Source organism: Pseudophryne corroboree, chromosome 5 (assembly GCF_028390025.1).
Source record: "Pseudophryne corroboree isolate aPseCor3 chromosome 5, aPseCor3.hap2, whole genome shotgun sequence".
Classification (NCBI taxonomy): Eukaryota; Metazoa; Chordata; class Amphibia; order Anura; family Myobatrachidae; genus Pseudophryne; species Pseudophryne corroboree.
In genome coordinates, this window is record NC_086448.1 from 635,976,906 (window position 1) to 635,994,734 (window position 17,829).

The window sequence follows — 17,829 nt, forward strand, 5'->3', positions numbered from 1 at the left end:
TGGTCTCTTATGTGACCCAGAGGGGTCGCCTGCGTATGAAAAGGCAGAACTATGAAAAATCCACTGATTTTCTCCAGCTCTCTGCATGAGACTCAGACTTATCTAATCTCTTACTGATATGATTCACACTATCACGTAATTCTTTCACCCATTCAGGCTCGTGGTGTGTCGGCAGCGCCACCACATTACAACTCTGTGTCCCTAAAATGGCTCCCTCAGGAGAAGAGCTCCCTGCCTCAGACATGTCACACACGTGCACAACCACACCACAGACACTCCGGGACTTATAGGGGACAGACCCACAGTAAAATCTTTCACAGATAGGATTTGCCAGTTCACAACCCAGCGCCATTAATAAACTGTCTGTGAAACACAAAATGCCTACTGACATGCAGCGCTTTTATAATGGTAATCACATAATATATAGCACCAAATTTCACTGTGCCCTCCCTGTTTTGCACCGATACTTGGTTCAGCAGTGGAGGACCAGCGTCCTTCTCTGCAGCCTGGAAGGAGAGAAAATGGCGCTGAGCAGTGTGCTGGATGACTGAGGAGGAAGCCCCGCCCCTGTAATGGCACGTTTCTCCTCAGCATTTATGAGGTAATTTTTTATACTGGTGGGGGTAGGACTGTGCCTCAGCATCTTATGCCCCTTTATTTGCCAGTTTTACTAGGTTTCATGCTGCCCAGGGTGCCCCCCCCCCGCACCCTGCAGTGCCTGTGTATGTGTGGGTAGCACGGCGCGCAGCGTTTCCGCCCGCTGCGTGGTACCTTTTAGCCATCACGATGTCTGAAGATTTCTTCTTACACTCACCTGTCTTCTGACTTCTGGCTCTGTAAGGGGGGTGATGGTGGGCTGTGGGAGTGAGCACATAACCGCAGCTAGCGTTCAGTTCCCTTCAGGAGCTAATGGTGTCCTGTCAGCCAGAAGCAGAGCCATGAAACTATTCAGGAAGTTGGTTTCTACTTCTGCCCCATAAGTCCCACGAAGCAGGGAGACTGTTGCCAGCAGTTCTCCCTGAAAATAAAAAACCTAACATAAGTCTTTTCAGAGAAACTCAGTAGAGCTCCCCTGGAGTGCATCCAGACTGCCTGGGCACATTTTCTAAACTGGGGTCTGGAGGAAGGGCATAGAGGGAGGAGCCAGTTCACACCCTTGAAAAGTCTTAAAGTGCCCATGGTACTGAAGTGGACCCCAGCATCCTCTAGGATGTATGAGAAATAGTGCTGGTGAGCTGCTGGATCCGCTCATCATCGTGAAGTCCTGCACCCTCAGTCTTTTTTTTTTATACTAGCTGAGGTAATTTAGTGCTTAAAATGGAGTCCTAACCGGTTTAAGTCTGTGTTTGCCAGTGTGGGTACTGTGTAGTGAGACTCAATTCACCCCCTCAGGAGCTGTGCGTCTGCACTGTGTACCGAGTCTGGAGACGCAGTTCGCCCCTGCTAGAAGCCATGTGTCTCCGTACCCTAATGCCGCCATAATGGGCGGCAACCTGCTAACCGGGACGACGGCTTAGTACTTGCCACTCTTCACTATTCTGGCTCTATTAGGGGTGGCGGCGTGCTGCGGGAATGTACGCTAGCCGTGGTGGGGCTTGCAATTAGTTCCATCAGGAGCTAGTGTCCTGTCAGCGGGGAACCGGACCATTAACCCTTCAAGAGGTCGGGTCGTTCCCCCCCAAGTCCCATGAAGCAGGCAGGCTGGTGCTATACAGTCCTGCCTGGAAATAAACAGAAAAATAAATGCAGAAAACTCTTCAGGAGCTTCCATAAGTGTGACCTGCTCCTCCAGGCACATTTTCTAAACTCAGTCTGGTAGGAGGGGCATAGAGGGAGGAGCCAACCCACACTATCAAATTCTTAAAGTGCCCATGGCTCCTAGTGGACCCGTCTATACCCCATGGTACTAAATGGATCCCCAGTATCCTCTAGGACGTAAGAGAAAGACACATTATTCAGGGAGGGTCACGTATAGACACATACATTTAGGGTCACACACACACACACACACACACACACACACACACACACACACACACACACACACAAAAACATACTTACGGAAGGTTACATATAGACACATACAGTATTTGTTAGATATAGAGACCCACATATATGCAGGGAGGGTCACATATTGTTTATACATACAGTACACAGGGAGGATCATAATACTAGTTACCAGCCCGTCAAAATGATGGAACACAACAGTACTGTCAGCGCCATCAAGTGGCCGAGGCATCAAACACTTGATTCACCCCCCCTTAGAGATGAGGAGCAGCGTTAGCCTTTTATTATATAGGATACTTTAAGCTCCACATCTGGCTGACTTTACAAAGCACTGCTTAGGGAAAAGTCATATTGCATTGAAATGTCGTTCAAATCGAGTTTCCATAGCAGAACTGGCCATTGCACTGTTTTCAAATTCCTCTTTTGCTTCTACATTACTGTACATGTAATGCCATTTTTGTCATTTACTGTATCTGAATTTAGCTAATTGTATGAGTGAATGTTGCTGGGACAGCTGATATCAAGTCATTCTGCATTGTGGTTAGGGTAAGAATGGGAATACTTCAGACTAAGGGCCTAATTCAGACCTGATCGCAGCAGCAAATTTGTAAAGCTATAGGGGCACATGGAGTCATTTAGGATCCAGATGGCCAGGACATATTAATTAGTAGTATTATTATAACTACGAGCATGGCATTACTAGCAATTTGTATATGTGAACCCCGGGGAACAGTAAGATCGGTTGTACTCTTGATGGATTGTTTGGACATATCAAATGTGTGCACAGTTCTGACCCAGCATTCTTAAGATGTCAATGGATGGACGTGGTGCAATCAGGACACATGTTTTGAAATCAGTTATAAATATTAAGACAGAAAGAGACTCTTTGGTATAAAAAGAAACCTTAGTTCCTAATGGTTTAACAAAACCTATGATAATGATACCTTACATAGTTACATAGTTAATGAGGTTGAAAAGAGGCAAAATGCCCATCGGGTTTAGCCTGTATTTAGTGATCAGCTATTTATATTATAATGTACCTGCTGATGTAGGTATCCGGACTCCAGGTCGACAGCACAAAGGTCGACACACCTTAGGTCGCCGTCAATTGGTCGACACACCTTAGGTCGACATGGACAAAAGGTCGACAGGAACAAGGTCGACATGGAAAAAGGTCGACATGAGTTTTTCACAATTTTTTTCTTTTTTTGAACCTTTTCATACTTAACGATCCACGTGGACTACGATTGGAACGGTAAAGTGTGCCGAGCGAAGCGAAGGCACCATGCCCGAATCATGGCGAGCGAAGCAGTGCACTAATTGGGGTTCCCGGTCACTCTACGAAGAAAACGACACCAATAAAACATAAAAAACTCATGTCGACCTTTTTCAATGTCGACCTTGTTCCTGTCGACCTTTTGTCCATGTCGACCTTTTGTCCATGGCGACCTAAGGTGTGTCGATCAATTGGCGTCGACATAAGGTGTGTCGACCTTTGTGCTGTCGACCCTGAGTCCCAGACCCCTGATGTAGTGGCTTAGTACCAATTGACAACAATGATTCTTACCACTCCCAGATTAATGTCACTATGTTAAATGCTATAACCCTGGATACCCTTTCCAGTTAGAAATTTGTCTAATCGGTTTTTAAATGCATTTACAGAGTCTGCCATTACTATCTTCTCCGGCAGTGAGTTCCAAATTTTTATTGTCCTTACCGTGAAGAACCCTTTCCTATGTTGTGTACGGAATCTCTCCTCTAGCCTCAGCGAGTGCCCACATGTCCTATACAGAGTTTTTAATAAACAAATCCGCTGCTAGCTCCTGCTAGCTGACCCTTTACATATTTGACGATACTAATAATGTCACCTCTTAGTCGCCGCTTTTCTATTGTATACATATTTAACTTAGCAAGCCTTTCCTTGTACTCCAGTGTCTCTAACCCTTTAATCAATTTAGTAGCCCGCCTTTGAACCCTTTCTAGTTCTGCTATATCTTTTTTGTAATATGGTGCCCAAAATTGAACACAATATTCCAGGTGCGGACACACCAATGATTTGTACAGTGGCAGGATTACACCGTCGTCCCTTGTCTCAATTCCCCGTTTTATGCATGCGAGCACTTTACTTGTCTTTTTTGCAGCATTTTGACATTGGGGGTCATTCCCGTGCGCTCACTGCTTTTTGTCGTAGCTGAGCGAACGGGTCCCTACTGCGCATGCGCCTTAGTGCGATGGAGCATGCCAGACGGCCGAAGGCCGTAGCAGGGCTGCGATCGCCTCTGCCTGATTGACAGGCAGAGGCGATCGCTGGGCTGGAGGGGGCGGAACAGCAGCATTTGGCCGCCATTTTGTGGGAGCGGTCCGGCCAATGCAGGCGTGGCCGGACCGAATGGGGGGCGGGCGGCTGCGTGACGTCACACGCAGCCGCTGCGGGCCGGGGAGCGATGAGTAGCTCCCGGCCAGCATGCTAAAGCTGCGCTGGCCTGGAGCTACTCTTGAAGTGCAAAGGCATCGCGGCTGTGCGATGCCTTTGCACTTCTGCGTGGGGGCCGGCACTGACATGCAGGGCGGACTAGCCCTGTGCTGGGCGTCCCCCCGCATGTCAGTGTGAATGATCATAGCTGTACTAAATTTAGCACAGCTACGATCAACTCGGAATGACCCCCATTGTGTACTGTTATTAAGCCTATTATCTATGAGCACCCCCAAATCTTTCTCCACTACAGTTACCACTAGAATTTCCCCATTTAGAGTGTACGATGCTTGAGTGTTTTTTGTCCCAAAATACATAATTTAGCATTTTTCTATATTGAACCTCATTCCCTATTTAGACGCCCAGGCTTCAAGTTTAAATAAGTCATTTTGTAGATACTCCACATCGCTATCTGAATTAATTACTTTACACAGCTTAGTATCATCCGCAAAGATTGACACTATGCTTTCCAGGCCTATTCCTAGATCGTTGATAAATATATTGAACAGTAGTGGGCCAAGTACGGACCCTTGTGGTATTCCGCTGACTACTGGTGCCCAGCTGGAGAACATCTCGTTAACCACTACTCGCTGTACTCTGTTATCCAGCCAATTACCTATCCATGTACAAATAGTAAATCCTAGACCAAGATCCCTTAATTTGATGATCAGTCTCCTGTGAGGCACTGTATCGAAGGCTTTTGCAGACTCTAAATACACCACATCCACTGCTTTTCCCTGATCAAGATTCTCGCTCACTTCCTCGTAGAAGCTAATTAAGTTAGTTTGACATGATCTGTCCCTTACAAACCCATGCTGACTTTTGCTAATAATCTTATTAACCTGCAAATAATCCTCTATGCTATCCCTCAAGATACCTTCCAATATTTTGCCCACTATAGAGGTTAAGCTAACTGGTCTATAGTTACCAGAATTTTCTCTGGCTGGGTCCACAGGTTATCCATCACCACCAGATTATACTCATCACCACCAGTGCCATTGCCATGTGGTGTGCCACAAGGTTCTATACTATCACCCATGCTTTTTGCAGTATACATGCTCCCATTGGGCGAAATAATCAGGCGCCATGGCCTGGTCTACCACTGCTATGCAGATGATACACAACTGTACTTGTCCTTGCTCCGGGCACTGATAACCCAATAGCAACCCTAAATGGCTGTCTAGCTGAGCTACAGGAGTGGATGAGCGCCAGTTGGCTGCGACTTAACCCGGATAAAACAGAGGTCCTTATAATATGACCGCAACATCAAAGGACAAGACTGCAGCATAGCCAACCAACTGGAATTACACTCGGGGATTCAGAATTACAGACCAGTGATCGTGTGCGGAATCTTGGCGTTGTCCTGGATGGTGGCTTGACACTTAAACATCAGATATCAGCCACAATCAAATCCTCATTCTTTCACCTGAGGAACATAGCCAGAATCAAACACTTAATTCCCTCAGATGATATGCCAAAAGTCATACATGCATTTGTATCATCTCGATTTGACTACTGTAATGCCCTCTACCTTGGTCTCCCAGCAAAAGAATTGCAACGCTTACAGCTGGTGCAAAACACAGCTTCCAGGCTGTTAACCAACCAGCCCTGTTCTAGCCACATAACACCCATCCTCTACTCCCTTCACTGGCTGCCTGTAAGATGGCGAATCATCTTCAAGATTGGCTTACTGAGTTTCAAAGCATTACATGACCAGGGCCCAAGGTACCTGAAACAGCTTCTGACCCCATACTGCCCCACTCGATTACTGCGATCTGTAGATGAAGGAATTTTAGCAGTACCTAGAATCTACCGTAATTCATCTGGGGGTCGAGCTTTTAGTCATGTGGCTCCAACTCTATGGAACTCACTTCCACGCACAGTGCGAGAGGCCCCAACTATAGAATCCTTCAAAAGTAGACTCAAGACTTTCCTGTTTACTCAAGCATTTCCATAGTGTCCCTTTTAGTATCTTCATGCTTCTGTATTTTATGAAAATGTACTTCATTATTTTCTGTACTGTATTATGCTATGTATCTGTTAAGCGCCTTGAGTCCTATTGGAGAAAGAGCGCTATATAAATAAAATTATTATTATTATTATCCACAGGATAACATTGGGATATGCCGGTGCGACAGCGGAAATGGCACCAAACGGTCACGAGCTTTCTGGCCTCCCAGGATAGCGCTGTCGCACCTAAGAGTTATCGGCGCATCAACACACTGTTTGTAGTCTCCACCAATACAGTGTAGCATCGGGGCTTCACCATATAATCCTGCCCACTGACTCAGTCAAATCAGTTTTTTGTTTGGTGCGGCAGGAGCTGGACCATGGTCACTGGGCTACTGTTAATAGCAGCCTGAAGCTTTTATTATTTTATTTTTATAGTCTTACTATGTTTTTGTGAGTGACTTTTCGTAACAGCGTCTTAAACGCATATTAGAGTCGCTCCAACAACTCTCCACCGGGTCGCAACAACGCTTACCTTCGCGGTATAATGCTGTCTCGACGGGCGTCTGTGTCGGATGATTCTAGCAGGTCCAGCAGACGTAACCAGGCTGTGGCCGGAGCATGGGGAGAAGGTAAGTCAATGGATTTCCTCTTACTAGGGGTTCCGGACACAGCTACACTGTATTGGTGGAGACTACAAACAGTGTGTTGATGCGCCGACCACTCTTAGGTGCGACAGCGCTATGCTTTAGGGATCATAGGCGTCAGGACTAGGTTGAGGCCGCGATCCTTAGAGTTTAAGTCAACAGGGGGAATTAGACGCTCTCCTGGCCGCCCCTCCCCCAAGTTCATGACCAGTTTCCGCGCGTCTCCCGTCCATGAACTGAATGACCTAATTTCCGTCTCAGATGCTACCACGAGGTACTCGGTTGTGTACACCTGAGATTGCCGGACCGAGTCGCAGGCCTTAGCGTCTGCATACACGTGGCATTCACGGAGCGTCCGTGTCCGTTAGTGAGCGTCCGTGTCTCTCATCAGTTATCAGAACCTGCAGTGAACATCAGTAGCGTCTGAATCCAATCAGCGTCTTGCAAGCGTATGATGGATATGGAAGTGTGGTGAGTCTCCCTGTATCCCACTCTATGGAGAAATGGGTTATACAGTACTAAAAATTCTCTCTACTTGTTAGTTTGAATTGTTAATTTTTGGTACATATTGCATATGAGACCTGTATATTACTGTTGTTTTCGGCATGTTATGTCTGAAAAACTGGTTAAAAACAGAAATACAATTTTCCTACTTACTTGTAAGTTATTATGATGGTGATTGTATTCTCATATGACAATGTTTAATATTTTAACATGTGACTGACTGCTAGTATGCGTGCTGACTTTTATATGTTGTCCGTTCTGTTCTGAACCTCAATTCAGGTGCACGGCTGTGGTCAGATTGATCTCACTTCTATATATTTATATATAGGTGATTTTCAGTCACAAATTGTGTAGTCATAAACAGAATATACCATGTCTGTGAGCGGCAGAAGTGACGAGGAGAATTTATCAGGCACTCCTACATCCTTAACATGTTTATCTTGTAAAACAGGGTTAATTGGTATAGGCCAGTTGGTCACTTATGAGGGGTTATGTGCAAACTGTTTTGCTTTTCAGCAAAGTAAAAAACAGGAATTGGTTCAACAACCAGCAGAGCCACCATGGCGTATGTTCGCACAGACTTTGTCTTCAATAGCGGACAGATAAACTCCGGCAGCGCCACCCCAGGGAATAGGTTATTAACCCATACATGCAGCTCCCTTCCTATGGTTTGGTTCCAGTAGCGTCTACAAGTAACCAAGGTACAGGTAAGACTAAGACAGATACGTCTATGTTACAGACTACACAAGATGATACAACAGATGATGATACAGTATATTCAAATACTCCGTATGATGATCAATCGCAGAGTTTCAGCTCAGAGGATGTAGCTGAATTAATGATGCAATGAAGGCTTTTCTCTCTTTGGAGGAAACAGCCAAAACAGTGTCAAAATCTAAAGCACCTGTGTTTAAACGAACAAAAACAGTTAAGACTGAATTCCCAGCGTCAGAGGATCTGACGGAAATGATGGTAGAATCCTGGGTGACGCCCAGTAAAAAATATAAGATTCCGAAAAAATTAGATTCTTATTATCCATTTCCAGCTGCGGATTGTTCAAAAAGAGAAAGTAGATGCACACGTACTGCGACTCGTGCATAAATCTGCTTTACCATTGTCATCTACCTCACGAAATGATGTGACAGACAGAAGGGGTAGATAGCTTCTTGAAAAATATATTTTCTCTCTCAGGAGCAGTGGTAAGGCCTGCTATGGTGTCAGCCTGGATGGCAAGGGCAATGGTAAAATGGATGGGGGAACTAGAGAATGGCCTCTCCTCTCTTAATAGGGAGCAGGAGTATCATCTGGGCCGTTTAAGACAAGCTGCCCAATATTTGGAAGAAGCAGCAATTGATATGGGTACGATTACTTCTAAAGCATCAGCCTTGACAGTAGCCGCTCGTAGAGCAGTTTGGCTACGCACTTGGAAAGCAGATGCTGAATCCGAGAAAGAATTGGAAGCATTGCCTTTCATTGGTAATATATTGTTTGGGAAACAATTGTCAGATATTCTAGAATCGGATGCTGAATCCAAAAAGGTCAGATTTCCGGCTAGTTATAACCCTAAGACTAGGGGTTCAAAGTTTCGGCCATTTCGATGGCAAGGCAAAGCAAAAGCTAAAGAGAAGTCTAAGCAACCCCAGTTCAATAGATCAGCCAAGGGTAGGAAGCAATGGGCTAGTAGAAAGCCAGCTTCCAAGCCTGAACAGAAACCATCAGCCTGAAGAGACGGGCCTCCGCCTGGAGGTTTCCAGGGTTGGCGGCCGACTCCTTCGTTTTGCACACATATGGCAAGTCGACGGCAGATGCTTGGGTGCAGAAGGTGGTATCTCGCGGGTATGGGTTCCCATTCAGGAGGCAGCCTCCTCAAAGGTTTTTTTTGCACCAGCCCGTCTCGTATAGAGTCGAAGGCCAATGCCCTGCAAGAAGCAGTTCAGAAATTGCTTCAGTCCAGTGTAATTGTCTCAGTAGCCCCATCACAAAGGGGATAGGGTTTTTACTCAAATCTGTTTTTGATTCAGAAGCCAAATGGGTCATTCCGACCAATTCTCAATCTCAAAATGTTAAACAAATACATTTGGATTCCAAGGTTCCACATGGAGACGTTACGCTCCGTAGTGTTGGCTATGGAACCGGGAGATTACATGGGCCCTCATTCCGAGTTGTTCGCTCGGTATTTTTCATCGCATCGCAGTGAAAATCCGCTTAGTACGCATGCGCAATGTTCGCACTGCGACTGCGCCAAGTAACTTTACTATGAAGAAAGTAATTTTACTCACGGCTTTTTCTTCGCTCCGGCGATCGTAATGTGATTGACAGGAAATGGGTGTTACTGGGCGGAAACACGGCGTTTCAGGGGCGTGTGGCTGAAAACGCTACCGTTTCCGGAAAAAACGCAGGAGTGGCCGGGGAAACGGTGGGAGTGCCTGGGCGAACGCTGGGTGTGTTTGTGACGTCAACCAGGAACGACAAGCACTGAAATGATCGCACAGGCAGAGTAAGTCTGGAGCTACTCAGAAACTGCTAAGTAGTTAGTAATCGCAATATTGCGAATACATCGGTCGCAATTTTAAGAAGCTAAGATTCACTCCCAGTAGGCGGCGGCTTAGCGTGTGTAACTCTGCTAAATTCGCAATGCGACCGATCAACTCGGAATGAGGGCCATGGTATCTCTGGATATACAGGATGCTTATCTACATGTGCCTATAGCAAGGTCTCATCAATGTTACCTCAGGTTTGTCATCCTCCAGCAACATTTTCAGTTCCAAGCCTTGCCCTTCGGGCTAGCAACAGCACCCAGGGTGTTTACCAAAATTATGGTGGTGATGGCAGCTTATCTCCGCGAGCAGGGGATAAGAATATTTCCATACCTCGACGACCTGTTAATCCTAGCACATTCGCAGGAATTACTTTTGAGCCATCTTCAACAGACAGTGGTTTGTCTACAAAGACACAGGTGGTTTATAAATTGGGAAAAGTCGTCTCTGAATCCGTCACAGCGGATGGTTCATCTGGGTGCCATATTGGATTCGGGTCTACAGAGAGTTTTCTTACCAGAGAAAAAGATAGTCAAGGTGCAGATCATGACTCAGGAGGCATTGCACACTCAGACAATGTCAGTCCATGCAGCAATGCGACTGTTGGGTCCGATGGTGTCAACCTTCGACATGGTGGAATATGCGCAATTCCACTCCAGACCACTACAGCACCTTATTCTGTCCAAATCGAATGGAGATCATCTGACAATAAAAAAGCAGATGATAAAGTTTCCGGTAAATCTAAAAAGGTCTCTATCCTGGTGGCTACAGAGGGACCATTTAAACATGGGGAGACCCTTTTGGATAAAAGAATGGCAAGTCCTGACAACAGATGCCAGTCTTCAAGGCTGGGGAGCGGTACTCGAAAGCCTTTGGTTCCAGGGAAAATGGACCATAAGGGAAAGTTGCCTGCCAATAAATCTGTTGGAAATAAGGGCCATTTATATGGTTCTAGTTCAGGCAAAGGACAGTCTGCAAGGAAGACCGGTCCAGATTCGCTCAGACAATGCAACAGCAGTAGCGTACCTCAATCATCAGGGAGGAACCCACAGCAAAAGATTGATGGAGGAAGTAGCTTCCATACTAAGGTGGGCAGAGCTCCATCTTCCAGCATTGTCAGCAGTGTTTGTTCCAGGAGTACTGAACTGGGAAGCAGATTTTCTCAGTCGACACACCATTCAGGAAACCGAATGGGCATTACACCCAGAAGTGTTTCAGACTATAGTGAACAGATGGGGTCTACCAGAGATAGACCTCATGGCGTCTCGTTTAAACAACAAAGTTCCGAGGTACGGTTCAAGAACAAAGGATCCCGGAGCGCTCCTTGTAGACGCACTGTCAGTAAAATGGAAATTTCAACTGGCATATCTGTTCCCTCCAATCTCTCTGCTACCCAGAGTAGTGAGGAAAATAAAGCAAGCAAAATGAGCCATTATTCTAATAGCTCCAGCTTGGCCAAGAAGGCATTGGTACACAGATCTACTAAGGATGTCCGTGGAAGCACCGATACTGCTCCCTCAACGTCCAGATCTGCTAATGCAGGGTCCTTGTTGCACAGCCATCTGGATCGTCTGTCTTTGACGGCGTGGCTGTTGAAACCTCTATCCTAGAAGCTAGAGGATTTTCAAAACAAGTAATTCAAACTATGCTTAGAGCAAGAAAGCCTTCTTCAGCTCGTATTTATCATCGAATATGGCAGGCCTATATTCATTGGTTAGTGAAAAAAGTTTGAATCCAAGATCTTTTAAAGTATCCAGGATTTTGGATTTCCTTCAAGCAGGATTGGATAAGGGTTTGAAAGTAGCTTCCTTGAGAGTTCAGGTATCAGCATTAACTGTATGGTTTCAGCGAAAGATTGCTGATTTACAGGATGTGCGTACTTTCTTTCAGGGAGTTGTACACATTCAACCTCCATTTGTTCCTCCTGCAGCTCCCTGGGATTTGAATCTAGTTCTTAAATTCCTTCAGGGACCTCTGTTTGAACCACTTAAGAGAGCAGATCTTAAATGGTTAACGGCTAAAGTACTCTTTCTTCTGGCAATGGCCTCAGCTAGAAGAGTATCAGATTTAGGAGCACTGTCGTGTAAGTCTCCTTTCCTAAGTTTTTTTCCAGATAAAGCGGTTCTCAGAACTAGATCTGGTTATCTTCTGAAGGTGGTTTCAAAGTTTCACCTTAACGAAGAGATTGTAGTCCCAGCTTTTCAGGTATCGGGACTTTCTGCAGGAGAAGCGTCGCTGGACGTAGTCCGAGCATTAAGAATCTACATAGATCGTACTAGTGCCATCAGAAAAACAGATTCTTTCTTCATCCTCTACGGATTTCATAGAAGAGGATGGCCTGCTAGTAAACAGACGCTGGAAAGATGGCTCCGAATGGTAATATCAGAAGCTTATTCTCGTGCAGATCTCCCTACTCCAGCTAATGTCTCTGCTCACTCTACACGTAAGGTAGGTCCTTCATGGGCAGCACAACATGATGCAGAACAGATTTGTAAGGCAGCCACATGGTCTTCCATTAACACGTTCATCAGACATTATGCCTTGGATACTTTTGCCTCTCATGATGCAGAATTCGGGCAAAAGGTTCTCCTGTGTAATCAGGAGCGTCCCCACCACTAAAACTGGCTTTGGGAATCCCAATGTTATCCTGTGGATAACCTGTGGACCCAGCCAGAGAAATATACGTTATGGTAAGAACTTACCGTTGATAACGTGATTTCTCTTAAGTCCACAGGTATCCACAGGGGTCCCACCCTGACGAACCTGATTTGAGGATCTTGACAATCACTAAACCTCTTCCCTCTTGTATGGAAGGGTGTGCATGTGTGTTCTTATCACCTGAATAGGTTTCTACCTGATGCTCCTGCCTAATTGCTGTGGAAAGAACTGATTTGACTGAGTCAGTCGGCGGGATTATATGGTGAAGCCCTGATGCATCCTGGGAGGCCAGAAAGCTTGTGACCGTTTGGTGCCATTTCCGCTGTCGCTGCGGCATATCCCAATGTTATCCTGTGGATACCTGTGGACATAAGAGAAATCACGTTATCAACGGTAAGTTCTTACCATAACGTATATATTTTTAGTTCCCTTTTTAAATAAAGACACTACCTCCGTTATGCGCCAATCCTTAGGTACCTTGCCTGATCTGATTGAACTGTGGAAAAACAAGTATAGGGGTTTTGCTAGCTGTGACCTAAGCTCCATAATAACCCTAGGATGAAAACCATCTGGGCCTGGTGATTCATTCATCTTTATTTTGCTTAGTCTCTCCAGGACAACTTCCTCACTTAAACAAGTATCCAGCCAAGAGTCATTACCTTCACTATCTTTATGCACTACTTTCTCCGACTGATCCTCCCTGGTGAATACCGAGGGAAAAACATTGTTCAGTATTTCCGCTTTTATTTTATCATCGTTTATCAAAGCTCCCAATTCATTTTTTAATGGGCCTACGTTCTCCTTCTTTAACCTTTTACTGAAGGAGTAAATCCTTTTCTCATTTTTATAAAGTTGCTTTTAGTCTTAATATTTCAATTATTGCACAACTGAGGTTAAGGGACCTAATTCAGATCTGATCGCAGAAGCAAATTTGTTAGCTAATGGGCAAAACCATGTGCACTGCAGGTGTGGCAGATATAACATGTGCAGAGAGAGTTAGATTTGGGTGGGTTATTTTCTTTCTGTGCAGGGTAAATACTGGCTGCTTTATTCTTACTCTGCAATTTAGATTTCAGTTTCAACTAGAGATGAGCAGGTTCGGTTCTCTGAGAACCAAACAGAACAGAACCCTACCGAACATCACATCCCAAGCCCGGATCTGAGTCCGGCTCGGGACTTCCCGCCAGACTCGGAAACCAGAATGAGGCAAAACGTCATCATCCCGCTGTCGGATTCTCGCGGTTTTTGTATTCCATATAAGGAGCCGCGCGTCGCTGCCATTTTCACTCCAGTCCTGGAGAGTATAGAGAAAGGACCTGTCTCCTCAATGTCTGTGCGGGAAAGTGGTGTGGCGTGTGGGGTGGCGACCTCCTCTTATGTGTCATTCCAGTGCTGTCTTGTGCTGCATCAGTCCAGTGGTGGTGTCTTGTGCTGCATCAGTCCAGTCACGGTGGTGTGTCCTGTGCTACCATAAGTCCAGTGCTCCTGTATAAGTCCAGTGCAGTGGTGCTGTGTTGTGCTGCATCAGTCCAGTGGTGGTGTCCTGTGCTGCCATAAGTCCAGTGGTGGTGTCCTGTGCTGCCATAAGTCCAGTACTGCTGCTGTATAAGTCCAGTGCAGTGGTGCTGTGTTGTGCTGCATCAGTCCAGTGGTGGTGTCCTGTGCTGCCATAAGTCCAGTGGTGGTGTCCTGGGCTACCATAAGTCCAGTGCTGCTGCCGTATAAGTCCAGTGGTACTGCCATATAAGTTCAGTCCAGTGGTACTGCCGTATAAGTATAGTGGTACTGCCGTATAAGTCTAGCCCAATGGTACTGCCGTATAAGTCCAGTAGTACTGCCGAATATGTCCAGTGGTACTGCCATATAAGTCCAGTCCAGTGGTACTGCGTATAAGTCCAGTGGTACTGCCATATAAATCCAGTGATACTGCCGTATAAGTCCAGTGGTACTGCCGTACAAGTCCAATGGTACTGCTGTATAAGTCCAGTCCAGCGGTACTGCCATATAAGTGCAGTGGTATTGCCGTATAAGTCCAGTGGTACTGCCGTATATGTCCAGTCCAGTGATACTGCCATATATGTCCAGTGGTACTGCCGTATAAGTCCAGTCCAGTAGTACTAAATTTAACTGGTCTGAGGAGAAACAAAATGTGCCAGGTGTTTGTGCCGCCGACTTGGCTCACTTACAGTAGCTTAGTCATCCAGCGACTACGGTGCAACCTTTTATCCTAAAAAAATATTGTGAGGTGTTCAGAATAGACTGGAAATTAGTGGAAATGAATGTTATTGAGGTTAATAATACAGTAGGATCAAAATTACCCCCAAATTCTGTGATTTTAGCTGTTTTTATGTTTTTTTCAAAAATCATGCAGATCCAAAACCAAAATCCGAAAGGGTAGTTTTGGCAAAACCAATTCTGATCCAATACACGAGCGAGGATCCAGATCCAAAACACGAAAAAAGTGCCCGCCGCACATCTCTAGTTTGAACACACCCCATCCCGCCGATGGTGCTCGATTTCTGTGTGTGCTTCGCAATTTTTGCGGTTGCATCAGTGGGCATCTTTTTCCTTTCTGGGCGGCTCTTCACATGCGATTTTTAGCACAAGTAGGATTGAAAAAAATCGCTATTTCTGTCTCAATAGCGATCCAAGCTGAATAAGGTCTGTAATATACTGCCAGAGGCCTGTAAGTGCATTTATAGCCTTTTTATCCTGTATTACAAATTGAATTAATGGATTAGAAGCTTTGGAGCTGAGTTGGACGGATTTCTGCATGGACGCAAATTGTGAGTTCCTGAATACAGTAGAGATGCGGATTTCTGCATTTTGCATATCCCTGGCCTATACTGAGTTATGCACAACTTGGTCTGATCTGTCTTTACGTGAAATAAGGTGTTTCAGGACAGCAACAATTTGAGCACATGGAACGACATTGAGTTGTGGGAGTGTCATGGGAGTGTTATTGGCGTCTATATAAAGCTCAGTGCAATTTGGAGTATTGCATACAGTGAAGAGAACTTGTTTCTGAGAGACTTCTTATACCAAGCATATGGCTGTTGCAAGTGCTGGAACTAAGGATTATGGCTGCCGCAGCTGGTGTAGAATCAGTGGGCAGAGCTGGTTTCTGCTTGCACAGCATCTAATATTGCGTTCCTTCACTGATAATGCCAGTTTAATTTTAGAAGGGACCTCGCACCATTACGGGGGCGGGGCTTCCCGGGGAACGGGCCCAGAAGTGGGAAAGGCACCATTTCCTGCTGCTGCGGATCAACAAGGCTGCATACACACTACTCCTCCACACAGACCCGGTTGCAGACTACTGTACTGGTACCAGGGGGTTCATAGGAAAGGGGAGAGCATATCAGCGGTAGCGCCGCTGCTCCAAGGCAAAAGTAATCAGAGTTTACACAGCAGAGTATGGCTTTCCTGTGTAAGGTGTGCTGGTCTTCATTCTCTCTGTCACTCCAGGGGCTGTCTGGGGTGTGTGTGAGTGTTTTCACTTTGTGTTTATCACTACACTGTGTGTTGTTTTCATTATGTGTGTAAAATGTCTGCAGATAAAGCTATGTGTACTTTTTGTACCTTTACACCTTCCTCTGAGGGATCTCTCCTGTGTGAACAGTGTTCCTTATCCTCTCAGGGTAATAGTACACAGGCACCTGACTGGTTGGAATCATTTAAAGGCATGATTCATAATATAAATACAGAACTAGCTGCAGCTAGGCAAGAATGACAGGTACTAAAACAATCTGTTGATAATATGGTTAAGACTGCAGTTCACAGACTGGCTCCTCAGCCCCCTCTGTTGGTGTCACATAAACGTTCACTTCCACAGGTGCTCCAGTCTGATTCTGATCTTCCAGATATAGATGAAACAGAAGTTGATATAGAGGAGGACAGCTATTTGTCCCCGGGGGGGAAAATCCCTAATATATGCTATTAGGGAGGTTCCTAACATACCCGATAAGGAAGTAGAACCAGAAGAGGAATTGTATTTTAATGTTAAACCTAAATCCTCTGCCACTTTTCCTATATCTAAGGAATTAAACTTCCTGGCCAAAGAAGCATGGGTCAATCCCGATAAGAAATTAAAACTCCTCAGAGGTTGTTATCATCCTTTCCCTTCCCTGCTGAAGATAGGAAGGTATGGGAAAACTCCCCATCAGTCGATACTTATGTGTCCAGGCTGTCACGCAAGCCAGTTCTACCGGTGCCTGGGGCTATATCTCTAAAGGACCCAGCTGACCGTAAGATTGAGACCACTATATACGGCGGCGGCCGTAGCTCAGTATCCCACTATAGTTTGTGGTTGGATTTCAAGGGCAGTGGTCAAATGGTCTGATAATATAATAAATGGATTTAACTCCCTGCCTCAGGTGGAAATCATTATGCTGCTGCAGCATATCCAGGGTGCTGCAAACTTTATGAGCGAGGCTGTTAAGGAATTATGTCAAATTAATGGACATACTACTGCTATGGCGGTCTCGGCCCGCAGAGCCCTGTGGCTGCGTCAATGGTCAGCGGATGCTGATTCCAAAAAGGGTGTGCAGAATCTTTCCTTTACAGGAGATGCACTATTTGGCGAAGAGTTGAACAAGTGGATCTCTCAGGCAATGGCGAGTAAGTCTACCTATCTGCAGTCGGCTGATCCACCTGCTAGACATCCCTACTTGGGGCCTTCTTTGCAGTCCTTTCGTGTGGCAAGATGCAGAGGCCAAGGGGCCTCCAATGCTGTTAGAGGATCTCGTGGGATGCCCTGGAAACCAGCAGCTGCTGCATCCCGGGACCAGACCTTCGGATCCCCTGCCACGAAGCCCTCCACGTGACGGTTGGCCCCAGCAGCAAAGCGACTTTCAGGTAGGTGCTCGCCTTCAACACTTCGCCCATGTGTGGGCAGAGTCCTGCCAGGATTTCATCTCCCAAGGATACCGGCTGGAATTTCAAGTGATTCCTCCCCACAGATTCCTCAGGTCGGGCTTGCCAGCTTCACCCATAGCAAGAGTTACCTTGCAGGACATTCAAAAGCTTTTATAAACAGGAGTTGTGGTTCCAG